This window comes from Rhinopithecus roxellana, chromosome 12 (genome assembly GCF_007565055.1).
Source record: "Rhinopithecus roxellana isolate Shanxi Qingling chromosome 12, ASM756505v1, whole genome shotgun sequence".
Classification (NCBI taxonomy): domain Eukaryota; kingdom Metazoa; phylum Chordata; class Mammalia; order Primates; family Cercopithecidae; genus Rhinopithecus; species Rhinopithecus roxellana.
Genome location: NC_044560.1, coordinates 107,541,345 through 107,566,305, shown reverse-complemented (window position 1 = coordinate 107,566,305; position 24,961 = coordinate 107,541,345). Strand labels below are relative to the sequence as shown.

Genomic DNA, 24,961 nt, shown 5'->3' with positions numbered 1-24,961 from the left:
ACTCACATGGTAACAGGATCCCCCAGGAACTGGTGTGCACGTTAAAGTCCAGAAAATTGGGCATCACAGCCCAATGTGTCGGCACCAGCCCATACAGACTGAAGAGGGGTTAGTAATAATGATAGCAACAACAGTCGATAGTAATAGCAACCAGCAATGACAAAGTCCTTGTTATGTGCCAGTCACTCCACAACATATCATCTCATTTAAACCCCATACCGTGGCTGGGGTGCAGTGACTCACGCCTGTAATCCCAGCACTTCGAGGGCTGACATGAGTGAATCACGAGGTCAGGAGTTCGAGACCAGCCAGGCCAACATGATGAAACCCCGTCTTTACTAAAAATACAGAAATTAGCCAGACATAGTGGCATGTGCCTATAATCCCAGCTACTTGGGAGGCGGAGGCAGAAGAATCGCTTGAACCCAAGAGGTGGAGGTTGCAGTGAGCCAAGATCGTGCTGCTGCACTCCAATCTGAGTGACAGAGCAAGACTCCGTCTCAAAGAAAAATAAAAACAAGAAAAACAAACCCACATCCATCCTACCCGATAGGCATTTGAGGTCTGTGGCCCCTAATCTGCAATTCCAACCTCCAAAAATCTCTAAAGCCATCCTTTTTCTTTCCCCCGGCTCATTGTGGGATACAGCAGAACTGCAATGACTATCCTTAGATCTCCCTCTTAGTATCAACAGCCGCAGATATATTTGCTGCAGAAATATTATTTGCAGAAGTGCTAGCATATGTGTTGACAGGGAGCTGCCTGCCTTGCTGGGGGTGTCCCACATCATCCTGTGTGTGCTCTGGTCTGAACCAGCCTGAATTTTGAAACACCTTCGAGGTCAGTCACTGCCATAAATGCAGCATTTCTGTTGACCTGTGAATGTCATCTATTTAACCTCCAAAGAGGCAGTAGGCCTCTCTAGCTGATTAGGGAAACTGAGGCTGAACAAGGTAGGGGCCTTGTTCCAGCGCCACAGTTGACTCCAGGCCTACACCATACCCCCCAAGTCCTGACTCCAGCCAGTCACCTATCCTCTCTAGCTCAGGAACACATTGCTCTCTGAAGGAAGCTGGGGTGGCCATGATTATGTTAAAGAAGACATCAGAGAGGGTAAAAGGAGAGAGGCTGTGCCTCAGCCTGTAATAGCTCAGCAGCAACCCAGGTTGGCTCTCGGGGCAAGGGGAAGGGAGCTTCCCAGCTGTGGTCATGGCCCCTGTGCCAAGGGGGCAGCGAGGCTTGATGAATAAAAACCCAGGGTGGACCAAGCGCGGTGGCTCATGCCTGTAATCCCAGCACTTTGGGAGGCCAAGACGGGTGGATCACTTGAAGACAGGAGTTCAAGACCAGCCTGACCAACATGGTGAAACCCTGTCTTTACTAAAAATACAAAAAATAGCCAGGCGTGGTAGTGGGCACCTACAATCCCAGCTACTCCAGAGGCTAAGGCAGGAGAATTGCTTGAATCCAGGAGGTGGAGATTGCAATAAGCCAAGATTGCACCATTGCACTCCAGCTTAGATGACCAAGCTAGACTCCATCTCAAAAAAAAAAAAAAAAAAAGAACAGGGTGCACCTGGGCGTGGTAGTTCATGTCTGTAATCTCACTACTTCGGGAGGCCAAGGCAGGCAGATCACCTGAGCAAGGTCAGACTGGGCAACATGGCAAGACCCTGTTTCTAAAAAAAAAAAAAAATCCAAAAAATTAGTGGGGCATGGTGGCACATGACTGTAGTCCCAGCTACTCGGGAGGCTGAGGTAGGAAGATCGCTTACGCCTGGGAGATTGAGAGGTCGGGGCTGCGGCAAGCCAAGATCACACTACTGCACTCCAGCCTGGGAGACAGAGTCTCACTCAAACAAAACAAAACAGAAACAGGCTCCAGGACCAGACCATCCAGGGAAGAGAGTGGGGGCTCTGCCACTTAGCAGCCGTGGGGATCTGGGCAAGTCACTTAATCGCTCTGTGCCTCAGTTTACTCATCTGTAAAATGGGGGTGTTCCCTGCACCTACCTCCTCCAGTCCTTCTGTAAGTGAAGGAGTTGATGCTTGTAAGTGGCCAAGACCAGGGCCCGGGCCGGGGCGAGCCAAGGTAAGTGCTGGCTGCTATTATCATGGTTATTACCACCACCATCCACGAACAGCTTTTTTTTTTTAGACAGAGTCTCAGAGTCTTGCTTTGTCGCCCAGGCTGGAGTGTGGTGGCACGATCTCGGCTCACTGCAAACTCCGCCTCCCAGGTTCACGCCATTCTCCTGCCTCAGCCTCCTGAGTAGCTGGGGCTACAGGCGCCCGCCACCACGCCTGGCTAATTTTTCATATTTTTTAGTAGAGACGGGGTTTCATCGTGTTAGCCAGGATGGTCTCGATCTCCTGACCTCATGATCCGCCCACCTCGGCCTCCTAAAGTGCTGGGATTGCAGGTGTGAGCCACCGCCCCCGGCCCCGTGGACAGCTCTTAGCTGGCTCCCCCACCCTCCTCAAACCCTTTGCCAAACTTTGGGATATAGTCAAGTGTGTGTTTCTCTGGGGAAAAGTCTGTGGCCTCTGAGCAGATTCCTAAAAGGACTGGAGCTCCCTCTTACCCCAAATTAAGAACCATTTGCTCATAAGACCCAGGGGCCAAGAAACAAAAGGCGCCTCTCTACGCCGAGCAGGGCAGCTGCCAGAGCTCTCCCTAACTACAAGCTCCCCGTGCCCCCAGCCCCCACACAGCCCCACAGCCTCCCTCTCCTCCTGTGTCTCTCAGCTCGTCCACACTGGCCTCCTGAACACCTTCCCAATTGTACACGCACCCTCTGCCTTCACACCCTCTCCTCTTCGCAAACTGTGAGCGAACCTCACTCCTGAGCCCAACCCAGTACCACCTCCTCCAGGCTCTTCTAGAACCTTCCCTCACCTTCTTTCCTTTTGTCTCCTAAGCTTCCAACTCAGCTCAGAGACTCAAAAACCCAATCCAAGTCCAATCCAATCTCCTCACCATCTGTGTAAAGGTCACCTGGCTCCTCAATCATTCAGTAAGTTATCAGTCAGGGCTTTCGTCAGTCCTTGTCAGACCCTGGGAACGTCACCTAACATGGAAATAAACTGAGTGAAGTTAAGGAAATTGGACGAGAGAGTCAAAGAGGGCTTCCCCGAGGAGGGAGCATTTAAGCAGAGACCTGCGAGATGTGGACGCAAGAGAGTTGGAGGCCGCAGTGAACCATGATCGCACCACCGCAATCCAGCCTGGGCACGAGTGAGACCCTGTCTCTTAAAAAAAAAAAAAAAGTCCGGCCAGGCGCGGTGGCTCAAGCCTGTAATCCCAGCACTTTGGGAGGCCGAGACGGGCGGATCACGAGGTCAGGAGATCGAGACCATCCTGGCTAATACGGTGAAACCCTGTCTCTACTTAAAAATACAAAAAAAAAAAAAAAAAAAACTAGCCGGGCGAGGTGGCGGGCACCTGTAGTCCCAGCTACTCAGGAGGCTGAGGCAGGAGAATGGCGTAAACCCGGGAGGCGGAGCTTGCAGTGAGCTGAGATCCGGCCACTGCACTCCAGCCCGGGCGACAGAGCAAGACTCCATCTCAAAAAAAAAAAAAAAAAAAGTCCAGGCACAGTGGCTCACGCCTGTAATCCCAGCACTTTGGGAGGACGAGGCGGGCAGATCACGAGGTCAGGAGATCGAGACCATCCTGGCTAACATGGTGAAACCCCGTCTCTACTAAAAATACAAAAAAATTAGCCGAGCGTAGTGGCAGGCGCCTGTAGTCCCAGGTTCTCGGGAGGCTGAGGCAGGAGAATGGTGTGAACCCGGGAGGCAACGGAGCTGGCAGTGAGTGGAGATCGCGCCACTGCACTCCAGCCTGGGCGACAGAGCAAGACTCCATCTCAAAAAAAAAAAAAAAAGGCCAGGTCAGTGGCTCACACCTGTAATCTCAACACTTTGGGAGGCTGAGGAAGGCAGATCACTGGAGGTCAGGAGTTCAAGACCAGCCTGGCCAACATGCCAAAACCCTGTCTCTACTAAAAATACAAAAATTAGCCTGGCATGGTGGCACACCTGTAATCCCCGCTACTCGGGAGGCTAGGGAGAACTGCTTGAACCCAGGAGATGGAGGTTGCAGTGAGTCAAGATCATACCACCACACTTCAGCCTGGGCAACAGAGTGAGACTCTGTCTCAAAAAAAAAAAAAAAAAAAAAGCGGCCGGGCGCGGTGGCTCAAGCCTGTAATCCCAGCACTTTGGGAGGCCGAGACGGGCGGATCACGAGGTCAGGAGATCGAGACCATCCTGGCTAACACGGTGAAACCCCATCTCTACTAAAAAAATACAAAAATCTAGCCGGGCGAGGTGGCGGGCGCCTGTAGTCCCAGCTACTCCGGAGGCTGAGGCAGGAGAATGGCGTAAACCCGGGAGGCGGAGCTTGCACTGAGCTGAGATCCGGCCACTGCACTCCAGCCTGGGCGACAGAGCGAGACTCCGTCTCAAAAAAAAAAAAAAAAAAGCCAGGTGCAGTGGCTTATGTCTATAATCCCAGCACTGTGGGAGGCCGAGTCAGGAGGATCATTAGAGCCCGGGAGTTCAAGGTCAGTCTGGGCAACATAGTGAGACCTCAGTTGTACAAAAATGTATAAAATTAGCCAGGTGTGGTAGCGCATACCTGCAGTCCCAACTACTCAGGTAGCTGAGGTTGGAGGATTGCTTGAGTCTGGGAGGTCAAGACAGGAGGGAGTATGATCACACCACTGCATTCTAGCCTGGGCGACAGAATGAGACCCTCTCTCCAAAAAAAAAAAAAAAAAAGTGAGGGCGTGGCGGTGGGAGGTACAGGCATACCTTGTTTGACTGTGCTTTGCTTTACTGCACTTCAAAGACGCTGCGTTTTTTTAACAAACTAAAGGTTTCTGGCAACCCTTTGTCCAGTGAGTCTATCTGCATCATTTTCCCAGTCACGTGCTCACTTCATGTCGGTATCAGCATATTTCAGCAATAAAGCAATTTTTAATTAAGGTGTGTACACTGTTTTTTTTAGATATAATGTTACTGCACACTTAACAGACTGCAGTATCGTATAAACATAACTTTTATATCCACTGGGGAATCAAAAAACTTGTGTGGCTCGCTCTATTGTGATACTCACTTTACTGCACTGTCTAGAACCTAACCTGCCTCCTGTCTCCAGGGTATGCTTGTAGCAGGGGAAGGTGACTCTGGGCAGAGTATGGTGCAGGCCGAGGTGGGAACAAGCTTGGTGTGTGAAAGACAAGATGAAAAGGGTGGGAGATAAGCCAGGCCAGATCAGGCAGACTTTGTATGGGGAGCTCAAGGGGTTTTACCTGAGGGCACGAGGGAGTCACAGGGGGTGGCAAGACTGTTTTTTCAAAATCAGCAGCGTGAGCACTTTGGGAGGCCGAGGCAGGCAGATCATCTGAGGTCAGGAGTTCAAGACCAGCCTGGCCAACATGGAGAAACCCCTACTCTACTAAAAATACAAAATTAGCCGGGTGCAGTGGTGCATGCCTGTAATCCCAGCTACTTGGGAGGCTGAAGCAGGAGAATCGCTTGCACCAGAGGTAGAGGTTACAGTGAGCCAAGATCGTGCCATTGCACTCCAGCCTGGGCAACAAGAGCGAAACACCGTCTCAAAAAAAAAAAAAAGAAAGAAAGAAAGAACACTTCCTTCTACCCAGCTGCTCAGGGCAATGACCTTGGATTATGCTAGATTCCCTGTTTTTCTTACCTCACCCTAAACCCCAAAACCTGCCCCAGAAACTCCCTCCTCCAGGAAGCCTACCCTGATGTCTCCCCGCCTGACCTCCCCAGGCTCAGCTGGCAATCCTGATACTGATCTGGCTTTGCAGGGGAATGGGTGTGTTCCTGCCTCATCACCCTCCCCAGTCCCTGAAGGCACAGCACTGGTTATTTGTGCTGGAGGCAAGAACATGGGCCACAGTCCAGGCAGTAGGAAGCCTCAGGTTGAGTTTGAATAACCAGAAGGACGAAAATCCTAGCTCAGGTGGCAGCTCCCTGTGTGCCCTTGGGCAAGTCATTTTACCTCTGTGCCTCTGTGACAGGGAGATGGTGGACACCTGGGTGGTCTAACCCTCGGGAGGATTTGAAGTGAACTGTGCTATCTGCGGCCCATGGAGCGCACAGCAGGAAGGAGCAGCAGACTGGAGGGACAGGTAACCAACAAGGCGACCCTGTAAACACAGCACTGGGAGGAAAAGCAGCAGGAGAAACAGAAGCAATATCCTTTCTGTAAAGCAAAAATCCACAGCACAAAGCAAGCAATTCACTCCAGCACAGGAGGTCGCTGACAGGGAGAGGAATGAAAATAAGAAGGAATTTTATAATAAATAGGAGTATATATTTTATATATTATAATGTGTAGTTTTATATTTCTATTATGTATTATGTAATGTCTAATGTATGAGAGTATGCACACACACACTCACACTTCTTTTTTTTTTTGGAAACGGAGTCTTGTTTTGTCGCCCAGGCTGGAGTACAGTGGCACTATTTCGGTTCATTGCAACCTCCGCCTCCCGGGTTCAAACAATTCTCTACCTTAGCCTCCCATGTAGCTGGGATTACAGGTGCCTGCCACCATGCCCAGCTAATTTTTGTATTTTTAGTAGAGATGGGGTTTCACCATGTTGGCCAGGCTGGTCTTGGACTCCTGACCTCGTGATCCATCCACCTTGGCCTCCCAAAGTGCTAAGATTACAGGCGTGAGCCACGGCACCCGGCCCACTCACACATATTTTTAAGCAGACTTTTGTCAGAAACCAAGTTACAGTTGGGCACAGTGGCTCATGCCTGTAATCCCAACACTTTGGGAGGCTAAGGCGGGAGGATCACCTGAGGTCAGGAGTTCAAGACTAGCCTGGCCAACATGGCGAAACCCCATCTCTACTAAAAAAGTATAGCCAGGCGTGGTGGCTCACACCTGTAATTCCAGCACTTTGGGAGGCTGTGGCGGGCAGGTCACGAGGTCAGGAGTTTGAGATCAGCCTGGCCAACATAGGGAAACCCCATCTCTATTAAAAATACAAAAATTAGCTGGGCATGGTGGTGCAGGCCTGTAGTCCCAGCTACTCAGGAGGCTGAGGCAGGAGAACTGCTTGAACCCAGGAGGTAGAGGTGGCAATGGGCCGAGACTGCACCACTGCACTCCAGCTTAGGCAACAGAGTGAGACTTCATCTCAAAAAAGAAAAAAAAAACATACAAAAAGTAGCTGGGTGTGGTGGTGCGCACCTGTAACACGAGCTACTCGGGAGGCCGAGGCAGGAGAATCACTTGAACCTGGGAGGTGGATGTTGCAGTGAGCCAAGATCGCACCACTGCACTCCTGCCTGGACGACAGAGCAAGGCTCCATCTCGAAAATAAAAAGAAACTGAGTTAAATAAGTCTATCAATTCAGGCCGGTGCAGTGGCTCACGCCTGTAAATCCAGCACTTTGGGAGGTAGATGCCAGTGATCACCTGAGGTCAGGAGTTCAAGACCAGCCTGACATGGTGAAACCCCATCTCTACTAAAAATACAAAAATTAGCCGGGTGTGGTGGCATGTGCCTGTAATCCCAACTACTCAGGAGGCTGAGGCAGGAGAACTGCTTGAACCCAGGAGGCGGAGGTTGCAGTGAGCCGAGATAGCGCCATTGCACTCCAGCCTGGGCAACAAGAGCAAAATTCCATCTCAAATTAAAAAAAAAAAAAAAAAGGCTAAAAAATTTTAAATACAAAAGCAGGACCATGGAAGGGGACACGCTTGAGAAGGCACAAAGCACTGGGCAGATGTCAGGGGATTTTGTTCCTTTGGCTAAAGAGACAGAAATTTGACAGAAAAAGGCAACCCTGCACAAGACAGCCTTGAGACAGCAGGCAAACTGCAGGGTAGGAGAGGACTTTTCCTGAATTTTATCAACTCCACGATGCGCATTTTTCATACTTTTGTCTCTGAAAAGGAAGACGCATCTTACAACTGATGGCTGCTTAGCCAAGGAAATACCTTATGTCTGGCTTCCACTCCCAGGTGAACTGCAGGAAAACACCTGAACTCGTGGAGCCTCAGTTTCCCCGCTGAGCAGTGGGGAGGTCGATAATCCTGACCTGCCTCCCAGGTTCCCATTCATTCCCTCTTTGAACAGCACTTACGGAGTGAGTACAGGACTCCAGGCTCACATGGAGGCACTGGGGAGGCAGCCAGGGTCAGGACAAGCAAGGACCATAGACAGAGGTCGGGTGGGGCTCCAAGACGCATGGCCGCCTCGACAGAGTGAGAGGCCTGCTGGGGAGCTCTGCTGCTGCCAGAAGAGACCTAGGACTTAGGGCTGGACTACCTGTGCAAAAGAACTGCTCAGAGATGGGGCTTGATGAAAAGGCTGTTTCCTGGACTCCACCCATCAGGATTCCCAGGAGTCTGGTCTGTGTGAGGCCCAGGGACGGTCATTTTTCACAAGCATCCCTGGTCATTTGGAAGTAGGTAGGTTTTTTTTTTTTTCTTTTCTTTTCTTTTTTTTTTTTTTTGAGACAGAGTCTTGCTCTGTCGCCCAGGCTGGAGTGCAGTGGCGCAATCTCGGGTCACTGCAAGCTCCACCTCCCGGGTTCATGCCATTCTCCTGCCTCAGCCTCCAGAATAGCTGGGACTACAGGCGTCTGCCATCACGCCCAGCTAATTTTTTAATTTTTAGTAGAGACAGGGTTTCACCTTGTTGGCCAGGATGGTCTTGATCTGCTGACCTCGTGATCTGCCTGCCTCAGCCTCCCAAAGTGCTGGGATTACAGGCATGAGCCACCGCGCCTGGCCTTTTTTTTTCTTTTTTTTTTTTTTTTGAGACAGAGTCTTGTTCTGTTGGCCAAGCTAAAGTGCAGTGGTACGATCACAGCTAACTGGAGCCTCAACCTTCTGGGCTCAAGTGATCCTCCTACCTCTCAGCCACCCGAGTAGCTGGGACTGTAGGCATGTACTGCCATGCCCAGCTTCTTTTTGTATTTTTTTGTAGAGATGGCGTTTCATCATGTTGCCCAAGCAGGTCTCAAACTCCTGACCTCAGGTGATCCACCCACCCTGACCTCCCAAAGTGCTGGGATTAGAGGTGTGAGCCACCGCACCCTAGCCAATGGGACACTTTTTGGGAAACATACAGGAACTCCAAAGACAGGGTCTCTGCTCCCCTTTTTCCATCCCTGGGACATGCCTGTCATCCACCCATCCATTCATTCAATAAGCGTCTACAGAGCACCTACTGCATACCAGGAGCTGAGAACACAGGAAACACAGCCCTCCCTCTCATCTTCTGCAGTTTGGAGCCTCGTGAGAAAGCCACGCTTGAAGAAATACTCACGGGAAAGAATCTCTTAAAGGAAGGCCCTCCCAATACACACACCAACATGCCTGCCTGCATCTCAAAAGGATGATGCTGAGCCAAAGATGCTCAACCCAAAGGGCAGGTCTCCACCTCTGTGAAATTCTAGAAGAGGCAAGTCTTCTAGACTTGCCACAATGGCAAGGCAGGTCAGTGACTGCTTCTGGGAGCAGGTACTGACCAGGAAGAGGCACAGGGCAACTCGCTGGCATTGACGAGAATGTGCTGTATCTTGATAGGGGTTGGGACTCATGGACAAGCATGCTTAAGCTATGTGCATTTTTTTTTTTTTTTTTTTTTTTTTTTTTGAGACGGAGTCTTGGTCTGTCGCCCAGGCTGGAGTGCAGTGGCCGGATCTCAGCTCACTGCAAACTCTGCCTCCCGGGTTTACGCCATTCTCCTGCCTCAGCCTCCCGAGTAGCTGGGACTACAGGCGCCCACCACCTCACCCAGCTAGTTTTTTGTATTTTTTAGTAGAGACGGGGTTTCACCATGTTAGCCAGGATGGTCTCCATCTCCTAACCTCGTGATCCGCCAGTCTCGGCCTCCCAAAGTGCTGGGATTACAGGCTTGAGCCACTGTGCCTGGCCAGCTATGTGCATTTTAATGAAGGGCTCTCTGCAGCCTCAGCCTCCTGGGCTCAAGTAATTCTCCCACCTCAGCCTCCAGATTAGCTCCAGGCAGGGGCCACCACAACTGGCTAAGGTTTTTATTTGTTTTTTGGAGCAATAGGGCCTTATTGTGTTACCCAGGCTGATCTCGGACTCCTGGCCTCAAGTGATCCTCCCACCTCGCCCTTCCCAAAAGTGCTGGGATTACAGGTGTGAGCCACCGTGCCTGGCCCCTCTGCGGATTTTACTGTATACGAATTACACTTCAGTGAAAAAGGATTGGGAGAGGCCAGGAGCAGGAGCTTATACCTGTAATCCCAGCACTTTGGGAGGCCGAAGCAGGCAGATCACCTGAGGTTAGGAGTTCGAGACCAGCCTGGCCAACATGGCGAAACCTCATCTCTACTAAAAATACAAAAATTAACTGGGCGTGGTGGCAGGTGCCTATAATCCCAGCTACTCGGAAGGCTGAGGCAGGGAGAATGTCTTGAACCTAGGAGGCAGAGGTTGCAATGAGCTGAGATAGCGCCACTGCACTCCAGCCTGGGCAACAGAGCGAGACAGTGAGACTCCGTCTCAAAAAGAGAAAAAAAAAAAAAAAGGATTGGGAGGGAAAAGAAAAAAATGTATATATACATACACATATACATATACACACACACACATATATACGTATACACACTGTCCATGAAAGGGTAAGTATACACATAAAAGTAGGAGGTTGGCCGGGCGCGGTGGCTCACGCCTGTAATCCCAGCACTTTGGGAGGCCGAGGCGGGCGGATCACGAGGTCAGGAGATCAAGACCATCCTGGCTAACACAGTGAAACCCCGTCTCTACTAAAAATACAAAAAAAATTAGCCGGGCATGGTGGCGGGCACCTGTAGTCCCAGCTACTTGGGAGGTTGAGGCAGGAGAATGGCATGAACCCGGGAGGCGGAGCTTGCAGTGAGCTGAGAAGCTCCACTGTACTCTAGCCTGGACAATACAGCGAGACTCCATCTCAAAAAAAAAAAAAAAAAGTAGGAGGTCACCACGTACATTCTAGGGAGAGAAACTCCGCCAGTATAGCAAGGGCTTGCTAAGCTGTGAGCTAAGACTTCTCCCAGGGAGACCTCCCTCACCCAGGCTGGGTGTCAAGTGTCGGAGGTCAATGAAACGCTATGCATGCCAGGTGACGGAGGTTATAGTCCAGCGAATTGTCACAGCCACCCTGTGAGGCAGGGGCTATGGACATCTGCCCGCCCAGCCTCACACAGTGGACAAGAGTTGGCATCCAGCCTCTGGAAAGCTGGCTCCGGGGAGCTTCACCTGCAGGCGTCCCTGGACACTGAGCCATCCACTGCCTCCAGGCAGCAGAGGCCACCAGGCACTCCCTCAAGGACCCCAAGGGTCATTAGCAAAGGTCTCACAGCCTCAGACAGATATTCCCGCTCACTCCGTTCTCAAGGAACGGGACTGGGACACAGAGGACATAAGAGGCTGACAGGGGCCATACAGAAGTTGGCAGCCCCCTAAACAGGCAAGCACTTCAAAGGGAGAGTGCAGAGGGACAGGGTGGGCATGGCGAGAGAATGAAGGCAGCGGGGCTGGGCTGGGGGGTCCAGAGGCATCAACCCTTCCTCTGCAATCCTAGAAAGGGCATTTTGTCCCCAACCTCAAGAGTATACACAGAAGCAATAACTAACAGCACTAACAACAGTGACCGTTTACTCTGAACCAGGCACTTGCAAAACATCTTTTCCACGCTAGACCTTATTTAACAATAAGGTCATCCAAAGAAGTATTTATTATTTCTCCTGTACTTCCGGTTCTCTAACCTGGCCTAAAGGAGGGAAATAGCTTGCCACCAAGTCACAGGGTTAGAAGGAGCAGAAACAGGACTTTTACCCACACAGCTGACCCAGTTGCCCGTCACCTCCAGGGTCATCCTAGGGGTCCACCCCCTGCTGCCAGCCCCACTCTGACTCTTCCTTTTTGAGAACGATTTCTGCACAGAGTAACAGAACCTGTACACTGCATGCACCCAGGTGTGACCCCCAAACCTGTGTAATCAGAAACAACCCACAGGGTTCGAGGCTTGGTGTGGCCAAGACAGGGAATTCACCACAGTCCCAAAGAGGGGATCACAGAAAAAGGACAACCTGATCAAGGCCCACTCCCTGCTGCCTCAGTTTCCCATCCTATGAAACAGGCCTAATGCCACTTTCTTCACAGAACAGGACAGACTCCGGATGTGCTGAAACAAATTCTGGATCCCAGAAATCACAACACCGTAAATAACAATAATAATATAATGGAAATGATATGATATCTGGAATTTGCTTTAAAATACCTTGGCAAAAAAGAAAAAAATATATGTTCACGGTAGGAAAGGGGATAATGTTCAAAAAAAGATCAGATCAGCCGAAAATTCTTGCAGAAGCTGGTGATAGTTACACAGGGGTTGGTTGTGGTATTCTCTCAACTCTCAGTGAGCGCTTTAAAATTTCCTTAACAAAAAGTTAAAAAGGCCGGGTACATGGCTCATGCTTGCAGTCCCAGCACTTTGGGGGGCCTAGGCGGGCAGATCACCTTAGTTCAGGAGTTCGAGACCAGCCTGGCCAACATGGTGAAACCCCTTCTCTATTAAAACTACAACAATAAGCCATGTATGGTGGCATGTGCCTGTAATCCCAGCTACTTAGGAGACTGAGGCATGAGAATTGCTGGAGTCTGGGAGACAGAGGTTCAGTGAGACGATATGGCACCACTACACTCCAGTCTAGGGTGACAGAGTGAGAGCCTGTCTCAAAAAATAAAAAATGTTAAAATAACAATAAATAAATCTGCCAAGCCGAGTCGACATGGCAAAAAAAAAAAATAAATAATAATAATAATAATAATAATAATAATAAGCAAAGACGGCCAGGTGCAGTTGCTCATGCCTACAATTCCAGGACTTTGGGAGGCCAAAGTGGGAGGACTGTTGAGCCCAGAAGTTGGAGACCAGCCTGGATAATATAGCAAGACCTTGTCTCTATAAAATAAAATAAAATAAAATAAAATATTTAAAAATAATAGGCCGGGGCCGGGCGCGGTGGCTCAAGCCTGTAATCCCAGCACTTTGGGAGGCCGAGACAGGCGGATCACGAGGTCAGGAGATCGAGACCATCCTGGCTAACACTGTGAAACCCCGTCTCTACTAAAAAATAGAAAAAACTAGCCGGGCGAGGTGGCGGGCGCCTGTAGTCCCAGCTACTCGGAGGCTGAGGCAGGAGAATGGCGGTAAACCCGGGAGGCGGAGCTTGCAGTGAGCTGAGATCTGGCCACTGCACTCCAGCCCGGGCGACAGAGCGAGACTCCGTCTCAAAAAAAAAAAAAATAAAATAAAAATAAAAATAAAAATAATAATAATAATAATAGGCCGGGTATGGTGGCTCACGTTTGTAATCCCAGCACTTTGGGAAGCTGAGGCGGGTGGATTGCTTGAGTCCAGGAGTTCAAGACTAGCCTGGCCAACATGGCCAAACACCATCTCTACAAAAAAAAAAACAAAATTAGGTGGGTGTCGTGGCCCACATCTGTAGTCGTAGCTACTCGGGGGGCTGAGACATAAGAATCACTTGAACTCGGGAGGTGGAGGTTGCAGTGAGCCAAGATCACGCCACCGCACTCCAGCCTGGGCACAGAGAAAGACTCTTGTCTCAAAAAAAAAAAAAAATTAAATAAATAAAAAATAATAAGAATCGAAGTGAAGCTTCACTGAACATTCCCGAGAGCCAGGTCCTATTCTAAAAAGCTTCCCAAGTCTTCACTCATTGAAACTTCACAACACCCAAAGCAGGGGAAGCTCTGTTACAGAAGAGGAAATTGTGGCCCAGTGGGTATTTGGGCACTGTCTTCCCTTTTTTTTTTTCTTGAGATGGAGTCTTGCTCTGTCACCCTGGCTGGAGTGCAATGGTGCAATCTCAGCTCACCACAACCTCTGCCTCCCAGTCTCAAGCGATTCTCATGCCTCAGCCTCCTGAGTAGCTAGGATAACAAGCATGTGCCACCACGCCTGGCTAATTTTTTGTATTTTTAGTACAGACAGGGCTTCACCATGTTGGCCAGGCTGGTCTTGAACTCCTGACCTCAGGTGATCCGCCGGCTGGCCTCCCAAAGTGCTGGGATGACAGGCATGAGCCACCAATGCTGGCCCTGTGCCTTCCATTTAAAATGCCAAAACTGGCCGGGCGCGGTGGCTCAAGCCTGTAATCCTAGCACTTTGGGAGGCCGAGACGGGCGGATCACGAGGTCAGGAGATCGAGACCATCCTGGCTAACACGGTGAAACCCCGTCTCTACTAAAAAATACAAAAAACTAGCCGGGCGAGGTGGTGGGCGCCTGTAGTCCCAGCTACTCGGAGGCTGAGGCAGGAGAATGGCGTGAACCCGGGAGGCGGAGCTTGCAGTGAGCTGAGATCCGGCCACTGCACTCCAGCCCCGGCAACAGAGTGAGACTCCGTCTCAAAAAAAATAAAAAATAAAATAAAATAAAATAAAATGCCAACACTGATTGCCTAGGGTTTGAGGGAAAGGCCATAGCGACTTGGGTATCTAATCCTATGGGAGACTCTGCTACTTAATAATAATTATTCCAATCACAGCCACTCACGTTTTTGGGGCACTTGCTATATACCCCAGGCACTGTGCTGAACACTAAGCATTCCTGAGGTGGGTGGTGGGTTTCCTCTCATGCCCACTCTTCCAGTTGGGGAAACTGAGGCACGGTACAGGGAAGCCCTGTGTGCCTCATGCCGGAGCAGCCTGCTGCGTGCCCTCTGCTGCCATGCAGTTTAGAATGCCAACATTGTTCCTCGTGTGCCTTTCAGGAAGACAATGGGGACCTTTCAGAGCAGAGGAGTCAGTCTGAGTCCCGTGGGAGAACAGTAATCATAGTGAAAACAACAGCAGCATCATTTGCTAGTTCCTGAAAGCAACTGCCTGCCCAGCTTGGCAGAACATGGCTTCGTTCAGCCTCACAGCAGACCCTACGAGGGAGGCATCATGGGCCCATTTTATAGACAAGGAAACCGAGGCCATGCAAAGAAATCGCTTGCCCAGGGTCACACTGCAATTAAGCAGAGAAGTCAGCATTCCATCCGACGCCTGCCAATTAAGGGGGTCACAGTCCCCAGGAGAAATAAACTGTCTAAGAATGACAGGTGACACCGACACTGACGGACAAGGCTACCTTGGCACTTTATGGGTGTTTGGGGACCCTCACAAGAGCTTTACCAAGTAGGTACTGAGATGAACCCACTTAATAGAGGGGAAAACCAAGGCCCCAACCAAGCCCCCTGTCCACAGCCATTCAGCCAGCAAGCAGCAGAACTGGGATTATAACCAACAGGCAGGGCCCAGAGCCCACGCTCCTGACCTCCACACCAGGTGGCAAGCACATGACACAGGCCATAAGCAGGAGGAAGAGGTAAGGAGGTCATCAGACACAAGGAGGTCACCCAAAGCAAAGACACGTGCAGCCTGGAGACGCTGCCTGGGCGACAGGTGGGATCACATTGAACAGGAAAGAAAGAGAACAACTTTCTGCAAGGTGCAGCATGAGGGGCCGGGCACGGTAGCTCACGCCTATAATCCCAGCACTTTGGGAGGCCAAGGCGGGAGGAGTGCTTGAGCAGGAGTTCGAGACTAGCCTGGGCAACACAGTGAGACCTCGTCTTCACAAAAAATACTAAAACTCCCTGGGTGTGGTGGCATGCACCTGTAGTCCCAGCTACTGGGGAGGCTGCGATGCGAGGCTCACTGGAGCCCAGGAAGGATAATGCTGCAGTGAAAAGTGATGGCGTCACTGCACACCGCCTGGGTGACACAGCAAGATTCTGTCTCAAAAAAATTACAAAGATGCAACATCAAAGGTGCTCCCTAAGAGCTACCAAAAGGCAAATCACTGGCCCTTGATCTAGCAATCCCACTTCCTGCAGTCGATCCCACAGGCATACTTATTTCACTTTAACATGTGTGGACATGTGCCTTCCCACGCTTCACACAGAAATATCTGGAAACACCTCCACGTCCATTACAGTAAACCAGGATTCGCCCACAGAGGAATACCATGCAGCCAAGAAAAAGATGGAGAAGACCTACATGGTAGGGTCTCCCAGGGAGATGAAGTGGGAAAAAAAGCAATGGATAGATCAGACTACCATCTGTGTAAGATGAATAGTTTTTTGTTTGTTTGTTTGTTTTAGACAGAGTTTCACTGTGTCGCCCAGGCTGGAGTGGAGTGCAGTGCTACAACCTCCGCTTCCTGCGTTCAAGCAATTCCCCTGCCTCAGGTTCCTGAGTAGCTGGGATTACAGCCACGCACCACACCATGCCCAGCTAATTTTTATATTTTTAGTAGAGACGGGGTTTCACCACGTTGGCCAGGCTGGTCTTGAACTCCTGACCTCAGGTGATTTGCCCACTTCAGCCTCCCAAAGTGCTGGGATTACAGGCGTGAGCCACCGTGCCCAGCCTGAATAGTTTTAAAGACATACATCCATATATAAAAGTACATGCACAGAACATCAGAATGGAGGTGCTGTCTCCAGGGAAGAGAGCTAGGGGACCAGGGATTCTGGGGAGGTTAGAGGGAGAGACACCATCTTTAGCGTTCTGAATTTGCCCCATGTGCATGTATCACTTAGAAAAAAAAGAATGAAAGGCAGAGGGAGAGAAAGATGATGTCTCAGGCCGGGCGTGGTGGCTCAAGCCTGTAATCCCAGCACTTTGGGAGGCCGAGACGGGCGAATCACGAGGTCAGGAGATCGAGACCATCCTGGCTAACACCGTGAAACCCCGTCTCTACTAAAAAATACGAAAAACTAGCCGGGCGAGGTGGTGGGCGCCTGTAGTCCCAGCTACTCGGGAGGCTGAGGCAGGAGAATGGCGTAAACCCGGGAGGCGGAGCTTGCAGTGAGCTGAGATCCGGCCACTGCACTCCAGCCTGGGCGACAGAGCAAGACTCTGTCTCAAAAAAAAAAAAAAAAAAAAAGATGATGTCTCAGACCACCCAGACAGAATAAATGAAACCCCACAGCGGCTAATCCAACCTTTCTCTCTCCTCCTCCTGGACTGCGTCCCAAGGTCTTAACTGATCCCCAGGGCCCTGCCACACAGTAGGCCCTCAGGAAGTTTAATTGGGAACAATTAAAGAAACAAAGGCCCCCTCTGCTTTTGCCAACACTCCCCCCACCCCCAATGAATACATGCACTCTTACACAAAACTAATTGTCACCAAACTAGAAATGCCTTAGAAAACTCTCCCTCTCCACTGGGGAAACTTGCATGTCACTGAGACACAAAAGCTTCAGTCAACTGGGACAAAACTCTAATGGTGGTACTCCAGGAGGAGGAGAACGCGAGGGACAGAACCAGGAGACACTCCCTGAGGACCCCTCAATCAAACGCTCCCCATGCGTCTCTGGTGTGGCCTAAGGTGCATCCTACCAGGGAGCTAGCTCAGGCAAGACAGGGGACAAAAAAGCAGAGGGATATGAAGGGGTGAGTAAGGAGGGGGCAATTCATTCTGCTGGGGAAGCGGGCAGCAGTTGTCACCGTGGACACGGCGCGGGTGATTGCTCTTGTTTCTACTAAGTGAGGGTGCCTGGTGGGGGAAGAAAGCTCAAATATGACCAGGGCAAGATAACCATACTCCCCACCCCTCTCCCCTGCAGGGCGGGAGAAGGGGAAATGGCAGCCCCTCTGCCTTCCAAGCCCAGGCGGCCTGGAAAGGAATGCCATGTTTTCCTGTTTCCAATTAACTTCCCCTACCAGCAGCCTTCTGCATTCTTGAGACCTGGAGTCAAGGCAGCCTGGCGGGTGGGGGTTGAGAGCTGGCGGGGGAACTGGGCTGCTGGCTAGACCTGGGCTACAAGGTGGCCCACGGGAATCGGGGGAGTCCTACACACCCCCCGGGAACTCCCCCTTCATAGGTGCTCTGGGTGCTGATCCCCTGGCCCTTCCACAGCCTGGGGCACACCCCACCTCCTGAAGGAAGGTTAGGGAAGGACCAAGGACCTCTGGGAAGGAAGTCAGCAGGGAGACCCTCTTGGGCCTCACTCAGACTTCTCTCACCACCCCGCAAAAATCAGCTCCTACATTCAGCCAGCACTCAATCTTGAGAGATCTGGGTGTTCCCCACAGCCTCTCTCCTCCTGCCCACCTCCCCCGTCATCTCACCAAGGGAAATACCTGCACTTAAAGGAGGGGACAGTGGCTGTGGGGATCAGGGGTCCCTTAAAGCTCCTGGGATCCAGATCCCATGAAGCACCATCTCCCCAGTTCTGTTGACAAATATGAAGTGCCCACCACTAGTCTCTGCCATCTGGTTTGGAGTCCCAGCTCAGCCATGGAACATGCTTCCCCTGGCCTCAGTTTCCCCATCTGTAAAACGGCAAGATCACCTATATTACCTCCTACACGGGGTGAATTGGGCCCAGTCCTTCTCCCTCAGCCCCCAGGCCCTCTTCCTCAGCCCCCTGGCCCCTACAGCTAAACATGTATTCCGCACGGGTAAAGTGCTGAAGGGGTAGGGGCCTAGTCCCCAAAGCGCTCAGAGCGTGGGTGTTGCTGAAGGGGAATTGTTTGTTTGCAGTTGGCCTTCCCCAACCACAGGGAATTCTTCTGGGGCAAAGGTCTTCTGCTACTCACCTTTAAATTTTTTTATTTTATTTATTATTATTTTTGAGACAGGGTCTCACTCTGTTGCCCAGGCTTGAGAGCAGTGGCACAATCATGGCTCACCCCAGCTTCAAACTCCTAGGCTCAATCGATCCTCCCGCCTCAGCACCCCTAAGCAGCTAGGACCGCAGGTGAGTGCCACTATGCCCAACTACTTTTTTCATTTTTTGTAGACACAGGGTCTCACCGTGTTGTCTAGGCTGGTCTTGAAATCCTGGGCTCAAGCGATCCTCCAGCCTTGGTCTCCCCAAGTGCTGGGGTTACAGGCGTGAGCCATGGCACCCGGCCTTAAATTTAAATGCCAGTCAGATCACCCGAGATTAGGACCTCAAGACCAGCCTGGCCAACATGGTGAAATCCCATCTTTACTAAATATACAAAATTTAGCTGGGTGTGGTGGTGGGTGGCCTGTAATCCCAGCTACTCAGGATGCTGAGGCAGGAGAATCACTTGAACCTGGGAGGCAGAGGTTGCAGTGAGCCGAGATCACGCCATTGCACTCCAGCCTGGGCAACAGAGCAAGACTGTCTCAAAAAAAAATTAAATGCCAGCAGCTGACATTCCTCCCCTTTGCCCACACTGCGTACTCTGCCTGGTGAATGATAAATATAAATGACACGTTTGGATAATACTTTTACCCACCTCCAGGTCACTTAAAGGAACCATAATTATCCCCACTTGCAGATGAGAAAACAGGACCAGCAGTTAAATGACCTGCCTAAGGTTATACAGCGGATGAGGCCAAGGGGAGAAAAGGCAAGAAAGTTCTCTGCTAGCTGCATCAAAGGGCCATGGTGTGGCAAAGCGACAGCAGGTCACAGGGCATAGGAACAACCAGACATCAACAGTCTCAAACAGTTCAGCTCCTCTCGAGGCAGCGCTGAGTAGCAGCAAATGGGGCCAAGTCCCCCGCTCAGGTAGAGAAGGGAGAGGATGACAGTGGGGCCAGCTTCCAGGTACCCCGAGCCCATCACTGGCCAGGCCTGGGGCTCCCCTTCCGACTCCTTACACACCTCCAATTCTCAGTTCCTGCAGGCAATTCTCCATTCCAGCCACAAGTGAAACGATCCCGCCCTCAGTCCAACTTCGAAGTGCATCATACCCCTTCCCAAAACCAGCTCCCAGGGAAAAAAAATCTGACCGCTTCTCTAGGTATTATCTACACTTCTGAACCAGGTCCACTGAAGTCAGAGGGACAAAGTGCCAAAGGGTGGGACAGAAGAAGAGCTTAACAGTTTTTCAGTTTTTGAGCTAAGCTGGAAAAACTCCAGGAGGTTACAAATTGGGGCTCTGTGTGACCCAGGGCTGTGTGACCCTGGGCAAGCTTCTTAACCTCTCTGAACACTCCATGAACCTGTCTGGAAAATGGGAATAATGTCGGTCCCTTGTCTATTTCCTCCTTGGACTGTGGCCAGTGTGTAATGTACTTAGCAGCAGCGGAATAAGGCTCCCTGGTTAGAGATATTGTTATTAATATTTCCCTCTTGAGGGGGGAGCCATGGGAGAAGGCAAGGGAGGTCAACATGCCCCAAGAGTCCTACCAGTGCATGGGCAGGGGGTGCTTCCTGAGTTGTCCCCCCCTGTTTTCTCATGACCCAGGGCAGGGCAGAGTTGACAGAGCCCCCCACACCCACCCCAGGTGCTGGGAGAGGTTAAAAGCACAGAGAGCTTATCATAAATCTCAGGCCTTGATGCCTTGGATGCTTCTAGTTTCCCTTTCAAGTGTCCTCTGTAAAGAGGTGTAAGAGAAAGGCACCCCTAGATCTGTATTATACTATGGGTGGGTGGGTAGGTGGGTGGGGGGGACAAAAGGGGACGATGGTCAGGACATGGGCCTGGGCACAGACTGCAGCCCGCAAGGCTAGGGACACCAGAGAGCTAGGACCTGTCACCTGGGCCTCCCCGGGAGAGCTGACACGGCGGCCTCTGACCCCACCTCCCGGGAAGTTCAGCTGCTTAGAACCACAAAGCAAAACAAAGGGGCGCGGAGAGGAAGGAGCCGCAGTGCCTTCCAATCACCGCCGGCGCCCGAGCCCGAGCCGAGCCCTCCCGCGGCTCCTTGCCCGGTCCTCCCGGCTGGCCGCGCACCAAGGCCCAAGCAGCCCCTGGTCCCTCGTCTCCCCGCGGCCGCCCGTGACAGGAGTCGGGGAAACAGCCGAGGGGCAGCCAGGGATGGGAAAACCAGATGGCTCCATCCCTCCTCCCTCCTCCTCCATCCCTCCCTCCGGGTGCCCGCGGCCTGGCTGCCCTCCGCAGGGGCCCGAGGAGGCCGCGGGCCCAGCTCGTCCGGGCTCACCCCGGGGAAAGGGCTGCCTTTGTCTAAAGGTCACCACCCCAGCGCGGTGCCCCGGCCGGGCCTGGTGCCTCCAGTTCTCAGGCCGAGGGGGAGGAGATGAGGGGCCGCCCCGAACCTCGGGAAGTGACAGGAGGCGCTCACCCCCCCACCCCCGTAACGGCCCCCTCCGGGATGAGCCTCAGCTGGGGGTGGGGGAGGGGGTCACCTCCCTCCACTGCCGGGGGCTGGGGGTCAAGTCAACTCCTTTCATTGTTTAAGGGCAGTGCGGAGGGGGAGCCCCAGTGGCCTCCTTCCCCATCCATCCCTCCCCAGCTTTCCAGGGGCCCCCCGTGTCCGCGACACCCACGGGAGGGATTTGGGGAGGGGGCGCAGGGGCCGAGCGAGGCGGGGAGATGCAGGCTCTCCGCCTCCGGCCGGGAGATCACCGATCGCTGCCCAGCCCGGTGGCCCTCGCCTTCCCCGAAAGGCGGGGAGCGGGGCGAGGGGAGGGGGCCGGGCCGGGGAGGGGGTCTCCGCGCCCCTCCCCCCGTGGAACGTTAGGTCTCCTCTCTCCGCCGCTCCATTGTATCCCCGGCAGCCGGCGGGAGGGCCGGGGAGGCACCGGGCGCCGGGTCTGGGCAGGGAAGCCGGTTGGGGGGGTCCCCGTAGGATCAGGGCGGCGGCGGTGGTGGAAGAGACGCTGGGCTGGGGGGTGCCGGTGGCGGTGGGCGCCGAGCAGAAAAAAAAAAAAAAAAAAGGAGGCAGCGGGCGCTGCGCCCCGGCTGGGGGGCTGAGTGTGTGAGTGTCGCGGGGGTGGGTTCGGCCCCGGCTCCGGCTCCCCCCACACACACCCTCGCCGCCAACCCCCACTCCCCCCTCGCTTTTGCGCCCTGTCACAGCCCCGACTCGCAGGTAGAGAGAGTTAAGAGATTTAAAGAGAAATTGCTACATTGTGAGAAACTCACCCTGATGTTTGAGCAGCCGTCGGCGCGGGGTCTCCGAGACGGCCCCGCACGGGCTGCAAAGGGAGGACCCAGAAGGGGCCGGCCGGCCGGGCCGGTCAGCGCACTGCCTGATCGCATGGCGGCCGCTCGGCAGCCGCCGACGGGGCCCCGCCGCCGCCCCGCGCCCAGGCCCGCGCGCCCCGGGCCCGCGCCCGTTCCGGGGAGGGCCCCTCGGGTATGCAAAAAAAAAAAATTTTTTTTTTAATTAAATGCAAACGGAAAAAAAAAAAACCTCGCAGGTTTTGTGTTCCGCCCCCCCTCCTCTTCCTCCTCCTCCTCCTCCTCCTCTTCCCTCCGCCCTCGCCGGAGGAGGGGCTTCAGGAATCCCCGCCCCGCGCCCGGGCGGACCAGCCCCGGCCCAGCCAGGCCGAGCGGCGGGCCCCGGAGCCAATGGGAGGCTGCAGACGTCCGGGGACGGGGCCCTCCGCGCTGGCACCGCCCCCGCCCCAGCCCCAGTCCCGGGGGTTCGGGGCGCGCCTGCTTGGGCCACGGTGTAGTTTGTCTCCTGCCTCGAGCCGCGATCCGGGTGCTGGGGCGCGGGGGAGCTGAAGGGATCTGCGCTCCCAGACCCCCAGTCCGGCTGGGGAGGGGGCGCCGTGCGTCCTGGGCGCGTCCCCCGAGGCGGAGGACGGTCGTCCGGCGGGAGGACGCGTCCAGGGGGAGCGCCGCAGGTTCGAAAAGATAGCGGGAGTCGAGGATGAAGGAGATGGAGGGAATAGAGGGGAGTCCCTCCAGAGGTGGGACCGCGCCGGAGCCCGGAGACGGAGCCTGGCAGGGTGGAAGGCGGCGGGGACTTCGGAATGACAGGCCGGGACCCCGGGCGTGGCTTGATCACTCACCCTAGTCGGTCTCGGCCGAGCCACGGCGGCGCCGGGGAGGCGGGTCGGGCCTGCCTCGGAGCCTGTCCCCGGCGCGCTGATGGGATTCCCAGAAGCCCCAGGACGCCGCGGTGGTGTCGGGTCCGTTTCCGCCCCACCAGGCCGTAAACGCCCTGCTGGCGGGACACGGATTCACGCGTTCCCTTAGCGAGGGCTTGATGAGCGCCTACTGTGTGCGCTGCTCAGTGCTGGGGGCCCAGCGGGGACACAGAGCCCCTGGACCTGCCCTCCCGAGGCTTGCAGCCCAGGGAGACTTATATTTTGTTATCTTAGTCCCTTCTGCCTCCCCATTGCCCTAGAAAAGCTCGTGCACACAGTAGGTGCCCAGTGAATGCGTGTTGAATAAATGAGTAATTGAGACAGATGCTGATTTTGTTGTTGTTGTTGTTGTGTGATATTTGGTTTTGTTTTGAGATGGAGTTTCGCTCTTTCGCCCAGGCTGGAGTGCAGTGGCACGATCTAGGCTCACTGCAACCTCCGTCCCCCGGGTTCAGGCTATTCTCTTGCCTCAGCCTCCCGAGTAGCTGGGACTGTAGGCGCGCACCACCAGGAACTCCCAACCTCAGGTGATCCACCTGCCTCGGCCTCCCCAAGTGCTAGGATTACAGGCGTGAGCCACCGCACCCGGCCTCTGTTTTTTTAAACCTTGACATGTATTCTAGTATCTTGGCGGTACTACCCATTATATTTACTCCAGCGTATTTTTTTTTAAAGAATTTATTGGCCAGGCGCGGTGGCTCACACCTGTAATCCCAACACTTTGGGAGGCCGAGGAGGGTGGATCACCTGAGGTCAGGAGTTAGAGACCAACCTGGTCAACATAGTGAAACCCCGTCTCTACTAATGATACAAAACTTAGCTGGTTATCAGTTCCACAAGTGAATATGCAATGTCCCAAACATAAAAACGTAGTAGATCTATAACTTAATACAAGGGTGTTCATTGCAATGCTGTTTACAATAGCAAAGACATGGAATCAACTCAGGTGCCCATCAACAGTGGATTGGATGAAGAAAATGTGGTAAATGTACACCATGGAATACTATGCAGTCATAAAAAAGAATGAAGCCCGGCGCAGTGGCTCACACCTGTAATCCCAGCACTTTGGGAGGCCGAGGCAGGTGGATCACTTGAGGTCAGAGTTCGAGACCAGCCTGGCCAACAAAGGGAAACCCCATCTCTACTGAAAATACAAAAATTGGCTGGGTGTGGTGGTGGGCACCTGTAGTCCCAGCTACTCAGGAGGCTGAGGCAGGAGAATTACTTTAGGCTGGGAGGCAGAGGTTGCAGTGAGCCGAGATAGTGCCATTGCACTCCAGGCTTCCCAACAGAGCAAGACTCTCAAAAATAAATAAATAAACAAATCTAATAAATAAATAATGAATGTCCTTCGCAGCAACACAGATGCAGCTGGAGGTCATTATCCTAAGCAAATTAACACAGGAACAGATAACCAAATACCTCATCTTCCATTTATAAGTGGGAGCTAAACATTGGGTATGCATGGACATGAAGATGAGGTAGATAAACACTGGGGACTACCAGAGCAGGGAGGTAGGGATAGGAGACAACAATTGAAAAATTAACTTTCGGCCGGGCGCGGTGGCTCAAGCCTGTAATCCCAGCACTTTGGGAGGCCAAGACGGGTGGATCATGAGGTCAGGAGATCGAGACCATCCTGGCTAACACAGTGAAACCCCGTCTCTACTAAAAAAATATATAAAAAACTAGCTGGGCGAGGTGGCGGGCGCCTGTAGTCCCAGCTACTCCGGAGGCTGAGGCAGGAGAATGGTGGGAACCTGGGTGGCGGAGCTTGCAGTGAGCTGAGATCGCGCCACTGCACTCCAGCCCGGCGACAGAGCGAGACTCCGTCTCAAAAAAAAAAAAAAGAAAAAGAAAAATTAACTTTCCGGGGCAGGCGCGGTGGCTCATGCCTGTAATCCCAGCCCTTTGGTAGGCTGAGGCAGGCGGATCACAAGATCAGGAGTTCAAGACCAGCCTGGCCAACATAGTGAAACCCTGCCTCTACTAAAAATACAAAATTTAGCCAGGCATGGTGACATGCGCCTGTAGTCCCAGCTACTCGGGAGGATGAAGTGGGAGAATCGCTTGAACCCGGGACACAGAGG

At 52.9% G+C, this 24,961-nt stretch overlaps 1 protein-coding gene across 1 annotated transcript in view; it reads right to left on the bottom strand.

Moving 5' to 3' along the window:
• BICRA (BRD4 interacting chromatin remodeling complex associated protein) overlaps window positions 1-22,066 on the bottom strand; it is a 100,853-nt gene extending 78,787 nt beyond the window's left edge. Inside the window, exon 1 of the mRNA XM_030942775.1 lies at window positions 21,916-22,066. The gene's annotated coding sequence lies outside the window, so the exon portion shown is untranslated. The remainder of the gene's footprint in view (window positions 1-21,915) is intronic.
• Window positions 22,067-24,961: the final 2,895 nt, after the last annotated feature.